Source organism: Nomascus leucogenys, chromosome 3 (genome assembly GCF_006542625.1).
Source record: "Nomascus leucogenys isolate Asia chromosome 3, Asia_NLE_v1, whole genome shotgun sequence".
In the NCBI taxonomy this organism is placed as follows: Eukaryota; Metazoa; Chordata; class Mammalia; order Primates; family Hylobatidae; genus Nomascus; species Nomascus leucogenys.
Window position 1 is genome coordinate 72,683,107 of NC_044383.1, and position 8,771 is coordinate 72,691,877.

Genomic DNA, 8,771 nt, shown 5'->3' on the forward strand with positions numbered 1-8,771 from the left:
ACCATGATCAAGTGGGTTTCATACCAGGAATGCAGGGATGGTTTAACATAGGCAAGTCAATAGATGTGATACGCCATGTAAACAGAATTAAAAACAAAAATCACATGATCATTTCAACAGATATAGAAAAAGCTTCCGACAAACTCCAGCATTCCTTTATGATTAAAACTCTCAGCAAAATTGGCATACAAGGAACATTCCTCAATTTCATAAAAGCCATCTATGCAAATTCACAGCCAATATAATACTGAACGGGGAAAAGTTGAATGCATTCTCTCTGAGAACTGGAACAAGACAAGGATGCCTACTCTCACCACACCTCTTCAACACAGTATTGGATGTTCTAGCCAGAGCAATCAGACAAGAGAAAGAAAGAAAAGGCATCCAAATCAGTAAAGAGGAAGTCAAACTGTCACTGTTTGCTGACAATATGATTGTTTACCTTGAACAAGAATTCAGCAAAGTTCCCTGATACAAGATTAATGTACACAAATCAGTAGTTCTTCTATACACCACCAGTGACCGAGTGGAGAATCAAATCAAGAACCCAACCACTTTTACAATAACTACGAAAAAAGTAAAAAATAAAATACATATTAAAAACCTAACTAAGGAATAGCAAGAACTCTACAAGGAAAACTACAAAACACTGCTGAAAGAAATCATAGGCAACATAAACTAATGGAAACACATCCCATTCTCATGGATGCGTAGAGACAATATTGTGAAAATGAACATACTGTCAAAAGCAAGATACAAATTCAATGCAATCCCCATCAAAATGCCACCAGCATTCTTCATAGAATTAGAAAAAACTCTAAAATTCATATGGAACCAAAAAAGAGCCTGCATAGCCAAAGCAAGACTAAGCAAAAAGAACAAATCTGGTGGCATCACATTACCTGATTTCAAACTATAGAATAAGGTCATAGTCACCAAAACAGCATGGTACTGGTATAGAAATAGGCACATTGACCAATGGAACAGAATAGAGAACCCAGAAATAAACCCAAATACTAACAACCAACTGATCTTCAATAAAGCAAACAAAACATAAAGTGGGGAAAAGACACACTTTTCCACAAACAGTGCTGGGATAATTGGCTAGCCACATGTAGGAGAATGAAACTGGATCCTCATCTCTCACCTTATGAAAATCAACTCAATATGGATTAAGGACTTAAATCTAAGACCTGAAACTATAAAAATTCTAGAAGACAACATTAGGAAAACCCTTCTAGACATTGGCTTAGGCCAGGATTTCATGACCAAGAACCCAAAAGTAAATGTAATAAAAACAGAGATAAATAGCTGGGACCTAATAAAACAAGAGAGCTTCTGCACAGTAAAAGGAACAGTCAGCAGAGTAAACAGACAACCCACAGAGTGGGAGAAAACCTTCACACAATCTATACATCTGACAAAGGACTAATATCCAGAACCTATATCAAACTCAAACAAATCAGTTAAAAAAAAAAAAAAGAAAAAGAAAAAATACATCAAAAAGTGGGCTAAAGACATGAATAGACAATTCTCAACCAAAGATACACAAATGGCAAACAAACATATGAAAAATGCTCAGCATCACTAATGAACAGGGAAATGGAAATCAAAACCACAAAGGGATACCTCCTTACTCCTACAAGAATGGCTATTACCAAAAAATAAAAAAACAGTAGATGTTGGCATGAATGCAGTGAACAGGGAGCACTTCTACATTGCTGGTGGGAATGTAAACTACTACAGCCACTATGGAAAACAGTATGGAGATTCCTTAAAGAACTACAAGTAGAACTACCATTTGATCCACCAATCCCACCACTGGGTATCTACCCAGAGGAAAAGAAGTCATTATTCGAAAAAGACACTTACACACGCATGTTTACAGCAGCACAATTCACAACTGCAAAATTGTAGAGCCAACCAAATGGCCATCAATCAATGAGTGGATTAAGAAACTATGATATATATATATAATATAATAATATAATATATAATATATAATATTTAATATAATATATGTTATAATATATATAAACTATGATATATATTATATATCATAGTTTCTTAATATATAATATTATATATAAACTATGATACATATTTATATATCAGTTTCTTTATATATAATATAAATTATATATGATATATAATATATAAATTATATTATATCTATAATATAATATAATAATGATGTATATATTATATATACACGATGGAATACAGTGCAGCCATAAAAAGGAATGAATTAATGGCATTTGCAGTGACCTGGATGAGATTGGAGATTATTATTCTTTGTGAGGTAACTCAGAAATGGAAAACCAAATATCGTAAGTTCTTACTGATATGTGGCAGAAAATCTATGAGGATGCAAAGGCATAAGAATTATACAATAGACTTTAGGGACTTGAGGGGAAGAGTGAGAGCAGGGTGAGGGTAAAAGACTACAAATATGGTGCAGTGTATACTGCTTTAGTGATGGATGCACCAAAATCTCATAAATCAGCACTGAAGAACTTACTTACGTAACCAAATACCACCTGTACCCCAATAACTTATGAAAAAATAAAAATAAATAAATAAATATGTATATGATGAACCCCAGAAGTATAGAATCTTGGTCTTTGAGATGGTGATGACTTAAATTCCAAAGAGCTGACAAGCATGCTGATATTCTCCTGGCATTTCCATTGACAGTTTTCTACTTCCTGTGTATATTCTTCCACCAAATATTTTTTTCTTTTTTTTCCTTTTACAAAGTAAACTACAATTTTGTTGTGAAATTCTTATAGATGGAAAATTAAGGCCAGGCAAGGTCGCTCACGCCTGTAATCCCAGCACTTGGGGAAGCCAAGGCGGGTGGGTCACTTGAGGCCAGGAGTTCAAGACCAGTCTGGTGAAAACCCATCTCTACTAAAAATGCAAAAATTAGCCATGCATGGTTGTGGGTGCCTATAATCCCTTCTACTCAGAAGGCTGAGGCAGGAGAATCACTTTAACCCAGGAGGTGGATGTTGCAGTGAGCAGAGATCATGGCACTGCACTCCAGCCTGGGCAACAGAGTAAGACCCTGTCTCAAAAAAAAAAAAAATTTAGTGTTTATTTTGTACATTTTATTTTACAGCAATCTTACCACTTATTTTTGTACCATGTATTTCAGTTGTCTCTTAGTGAAAAATGTAAAAGCCTGTTAATTTTTGGCTTGTTTTTAGCTTAAAATTTTTTAAATTAAATTAAGGACCCTACAATAAATTGTGTTGCCAGCAGCTTTATCTCAACCTTTTGTGTGAAGAATGTTTTGGCTGCCACTTCAACCTCAGGAAACAACTTTGACCTCAGTCACTTTAAAATGCTGGTATTAACAGAATATTACTTTTTCCACACACAAAACCCCTAGGATCTTGAAGGTCCTATTTAACAAAATCTTTATACATGCAGAATTTCACTGAAATAAATACATCTTCATTTATCATTACCACCCAGTATTTATGTTTTCAGTTAATTTTTAGGGGTATAATTTCTTTTTTTTTTTTTTTTTTTTTTTTTTTTTTTTTTTTTTTTTTTTGAGACAGAGTCTCGCTCTGTTGCCCAGGCTGGAGTGCAGTGGCGCGATCTCGGCTCACTGCAAGCTCCGCCTCCCGGGTTCACGCCATTCTCCTGCCTCAGCCTCTCCGAGTAGCTGGGACTACAGGCGCCCGCCACCATGCCTGGCTCATTTTTTGTATTTTTAGTAGAGACGGGGTTTCACCGTGGTCTCGATCTCCTGACCTCGTGATCCGCCCGCCTCGGCCTCCCAAAGTGCTGGGATTACAAGCGTGAGCCACTGCGCCTGGCCTTTAGGGGTATAATTTCTAAACTTAGGGCAATCAAATTTCCTGCTTTTTACCTCAGTGCTTAAACTCTCCTCCAATGTAAGTAATACAATTGTGAAGGATAAAATAATTGAATTTTACAGACAGCATGAAAGAAAAACATTAGCACACAAGTTAGTCTATTTGCTAATTAGGAAAAGTGTGCTGCTTTCCACCTCTACCACAGATACATTGATGAACTGTTGATTAATGAATGGTGTTCAGAAAGATCAGAAATAATAGGCTGGATAGCACACATCCTAAATTTGTGTTCCATACAATTTGAGCTCCCAGAACTACTAAGCTTGGTTAAATCCCTACACAGCATCAAAGCCTCTTCAGGTCATTTATTGGGTATTTTATCTAGAAAGCAAATATTGAATTCTGCCCTTTATATGTGAATAGAGCTGCAGTGGACATTCACATGCATGTGTCTTTATGATACAATGATTTATATTTCTTTGGGTATATATCCAGTAATGGGATTACTGAGTTGAATGGTAGTTCTGTCTTTAGGTCCTTGAGGATTGTCACACTGCTTTCCATAATGGCTGAACTAATTTATACTCCCACCAACAGTGTATAAGCATTCCTTCTTCTTTCCAAACTTGTCAGCATCAGTTATTTTTTGACTTTTTAGTAATAGCCATTCTGACTGGTGTGAGATGGTATCTCATTGTGGTTTTGATTTGTGTTTCTCTGATTAGTGATGTTGAGCTTTTTTTTATATGCTTATTGGCATCATGCATATCCTCTTTTGAAAAATGTCTGGTTATGTCCTTTGCCCACTTTTTAATGTGTTTTTTTGTAAATTTGTTTAAGCTCCTTATAGATGCTGGATATTAGACCTTTGTCAGATACGTAGTTTGCAAAAGTTTTCTCCCATTTCATTGGTTGTCTATTCATTCTTGATAGTTTATTTTCCTGAGCAGAAGCTCTTTGGTTTAATTAGATCCCATTGTAAGTACATTATTTGTTAAACATGTCTTTAGTTGTTTTGTATGTAGTATGCAAAAAATTACAACATCCTGCCGCCACAAATTACATGCAGAGTGTGAAGAAACCATTAATTAAATGGTATAATCTTTCCATTTATAACTCTAAAGGAAGAACTAGCAAATCAGATCTTACATATAACATCTTTATACATGGAAGTGACAGACTGCTTTTGTTGTTTGATACAAAATGGCTGAACTTCATCTTCAGAAGATTAAACCTGACATCTAAACATGCCAATGTAAACATCAAAAATATATATTCTAACTTTACAAAAGAAATCATGGGACGAAATTTGGTACCAGGAAATTGGCAAGGATTAGATGCAGTATTTTGTAAAGCAGCACACAAGAGTTTCAAAGTTTTCTGAAACTGAAATTAGCTATCTTGAGTCAAGGTAATAAAAAAAATGTCAGTATTGACTATTTACAACCTCTGACATTTGTGGAGATGGTAAGAATCTGTTATAGTGCAGCTACATACAATAAAATTCAGGCAATTTTGTTTTTTCATTTGGGTTAGATTGCAAATTTATTGTGTGAGAAAAAGACAGAAGCAAATTTTAGCATCAACCTTCACCTGACTGCTCGACCAAAGTGGTCTAAATTTTAAAATTAGACTTCTCTGCATCACCAGCTGTTGCTCTAGTCCCATTTGCTTTTTAATCTCAGATGCCATTGCCATGAAAGTCTGTTCTACATTTGCTGTGTTCTTAGCACCAGTTTCCAAAAATGGAATTCCAAGGGAATCAGCAAATTCCTTTGTTGTTGTGTAGTCTACTTTCTTTGTGGGCTGATCACATTTGTTTCCTACCAACAATTTGTTGACATTTTCACTGGCCTAGTGATCAATTTCCTGCAACCACTATTTAACATTATTGAAGGACTCCTGATCTGTCATATCATACAGCCTTGGGCTCCTGTGTAATAACTGGAGGTGATCAAAATCTTTCCTGGCCTGTTGTGTCCCCTAGTTGAAGCTTGATTATTTTGCCATATAATATTACAGTTCTTATTTTGAAATTCCCACTTATTGTGCTGATGTAGTTTTCTGTATATGTATTACACGTTTCACCTGCAAACCTAAGAAGGAAGCAAGGCTTTCTAGCCCCAGAATTGCCAATCAGAAGTAACTTGAGTAATTAAACATATTAGAGATTTCTGCTGGTAATGTCATTGCAGCTGCTGCCTGCACCACCATGACTCTAGGCTATGGGTAACCGGAGGAAAGGAATGAGATAGGCTGTTCTGGGAGGGCAAACATCTTTCTCCGCTCTGTTCCCTACAACACAATCACTTGGCAGCTGTCACCACTCAGCTACTGCTTCCACCCAAAAATCCAAAACCTTAACTGACTTTCCAATTCCGTATAGATTTCTTCCTCACTTTAGGAGCAAAATTTGCACTAGATAGATGCATGTTGAAAGAGTTTCATGAAAAAACAATTTTTTTAGTCTCCATTTACAGCATAAAGAGAGCGTATTCCTGTCACAGATCTGAGTCCCTGAGAAATGTGATATTCCACACTTTAGTGGTGAAAATATAGCACTTTTCTATTTTGGTTAGAACTGCCTAAGTGCCTCTTTCTTAAATCTCTTCTCTTTCTATTCACCCCTATAAGCAGCACTAGGTGTCCCTGGAAAGGGAAAAATTAAGCTGTCAGTGCACCTTACCCCATGCTGTCTTCATGAGACAAGGTTCTGTGTGTGCACGCTCCATTTTATTCCCTGACATTTACATGGCTGTTTCTTAGTGTTACCTGTCTTCGTTTTCTACCAGCCTGTGTGTTCTGGGCAGTAGGGATTAAGCTCCCATCTTAGCTGTCTCTTCACACTTAGCAAATTTCTTGGTTCATGGAAATTGCTCAGTAAATGTTCGTTGAACAAGTGCTTAGTCTGAAACAAGTAGGATTGGAGCGTCTGATGATTAATTTTGAGTGTTAACTTGATTGGATTGAAGGATGCAAAGTATTGTTCCTGGGTATATCTGTGACTGTGTTGCCGAAAGAGATTAACATTTGAGTCAGTGGACTGGGAGAGGCAGACCCACCCTCAATCTGGGTGGGCACCATCTAATCAGCTGCCAGCACAGCTAGAATAAAGCAGGCAGAGGAATGTGGAAGGACTAGACTTGCTGAGTCTTCCGGCCTTCATCGTTCTCCCATGCTGGGTGCTTCCTGCCCTTGAACATCGGACGCCAAGTTCTTCAGCTTTTGGACTCTTGGACTTACACCAGTGGTTTGCCAGGGGCTCTCAGTCCTTTAGCCACAGACTGAAGGCTGTACTGTTGGCTTCTCTACTTTTGAGGTTTTGGGATTCAGACTGGCTCCCTTGCTCCTCAGCTTGCAGATGGCTTATTGTGGAACTTCACCTTGTTATCGTGTGAGTCAATACTCCTTAATAAACTCCCTTTTATATATCCATCTATCCTATTAGTCCTGTCCTTCTAGAGATCTAATACAGAGAGTGTTGAAAAATGTTAATTGAGTCTTTTGTTATTGATATATATTTCTAACCTGTGGCTCTTACCTTTCTCTACTTAGCCAGATGTTCTGCATTTATTGTCTTCACTTATTTGGAGACGGGGTAACACAGGGAAATAGGGGGAAAAAAATCCTGAGTCAATATTTGCCTTCTGAGTTTCACAAAACCTGTACCTGAAGAAGGGGGAAGAGGAGAGATCTTGATGCATAGAAGAAAAGCCTCATGAGAAACAGCCAGCTTCTTCCCCACTGCTGAGATTAGGAGAGATTCTCTGGGCTGGTGAGACCAGTGACCAGGTTCCTGGAGGAATAGGCTGGGTAGGAGCAGCACCAGAATCCAGACACCTAGCTGGTCTTGTGCAACCTCCAGTCATGTCTTGTCTACACATGACCTGTATTTTTTGTACTTCCTGTCTGTTCAGGTGAGGCTATCCTTCCACATCAGCCCCAGTGGGTCACTACTGATTATGCAGAGGTATCTGGACCCATTTGTGCCGTAAGATCTGGAGGGATGCTGTCTGAGTCACAAGTCCATTCCAGTGGCCTACAGGGTCCTGAAGGTTCAGCCTTTACTACTTCTCTGACCTCATTGCCTACAGCTTCCTCCTTGCTCACTATACTGCAGTCACACTGGCTTCTTGCTCTTCCTTGGGAATCCCAGGCACATTGCCTTTGCACTGGCTGTTTCTCATGCCCAGAGGGGCTCTTCCCCCAGAAATTCACCTGTCTTTTCTCAAATGTGACTTCTCAAAGAGATCTTCACTGACTGTCCTGCCTGAAATTGCAGCCCAGCCCCAACCCATACCTGACACACCTGACCCCTCCTACCCTGCTCACCTTGTTCTGTTTCCCATAACACTTCCCATACTCTAACGAATCATGTGCTTTACTCATGTATTAAGTCTGTTGTTTATTGTTTCTCTCACTCTAATAGATTACAAGCTCCACAGGGAAAGGGATTTCTGCTTTATTCACAAATGTATCCAAACATCTGGAGCAGTGTCTAACATACAGTGAATGCTCAATAAATACTTTGGAATGGATGAATACTTAAGAGAATATTTATTACTGTTTAATATCTCAGGACTTTCCAAACCACCTGAAATAAACAGTGGAGTCTAGGTTGTGTGTGTGTAAGACAAAGCCCCCTACCTCCATCTATGCTTGGATGGGACTCAAGAGAGCAAGAATGAGACTTGCCTTCTAACTGGCTCCCTATCAGGCTGTCACAGTGTTATCTCTGTTATACAAAGAATCCTGATTTCATTAACAAAAGCTGTAATAGTTTTTAAATGTCCAATACTATTTTTGTAAGGGCATCTATTAGTCTGAAGTTTATAAATGAAAGCACATTTTCTTTTAAACTCACTGTTATGAAAGGAGATTTCATTCTTAGCCTAGCCATTCTAAATGGGTATAACTTATAAGTGTATCTATAGCATT

General features: G+C 37.9%; 1 pseudogene; it reads right to left on the bottom strand.

Moving 5' to 3' along the window:
* Positions 1 to 5,415: 5,415 nt before the first annotated feature.
* On the bottom strand, positions 5,416 to 8,486 carry LOC100580675 (annotated as a pseudogene).
* Between the last annotated feature and the right edge of the window lie 285 nt (positions 8,487 to 8,771).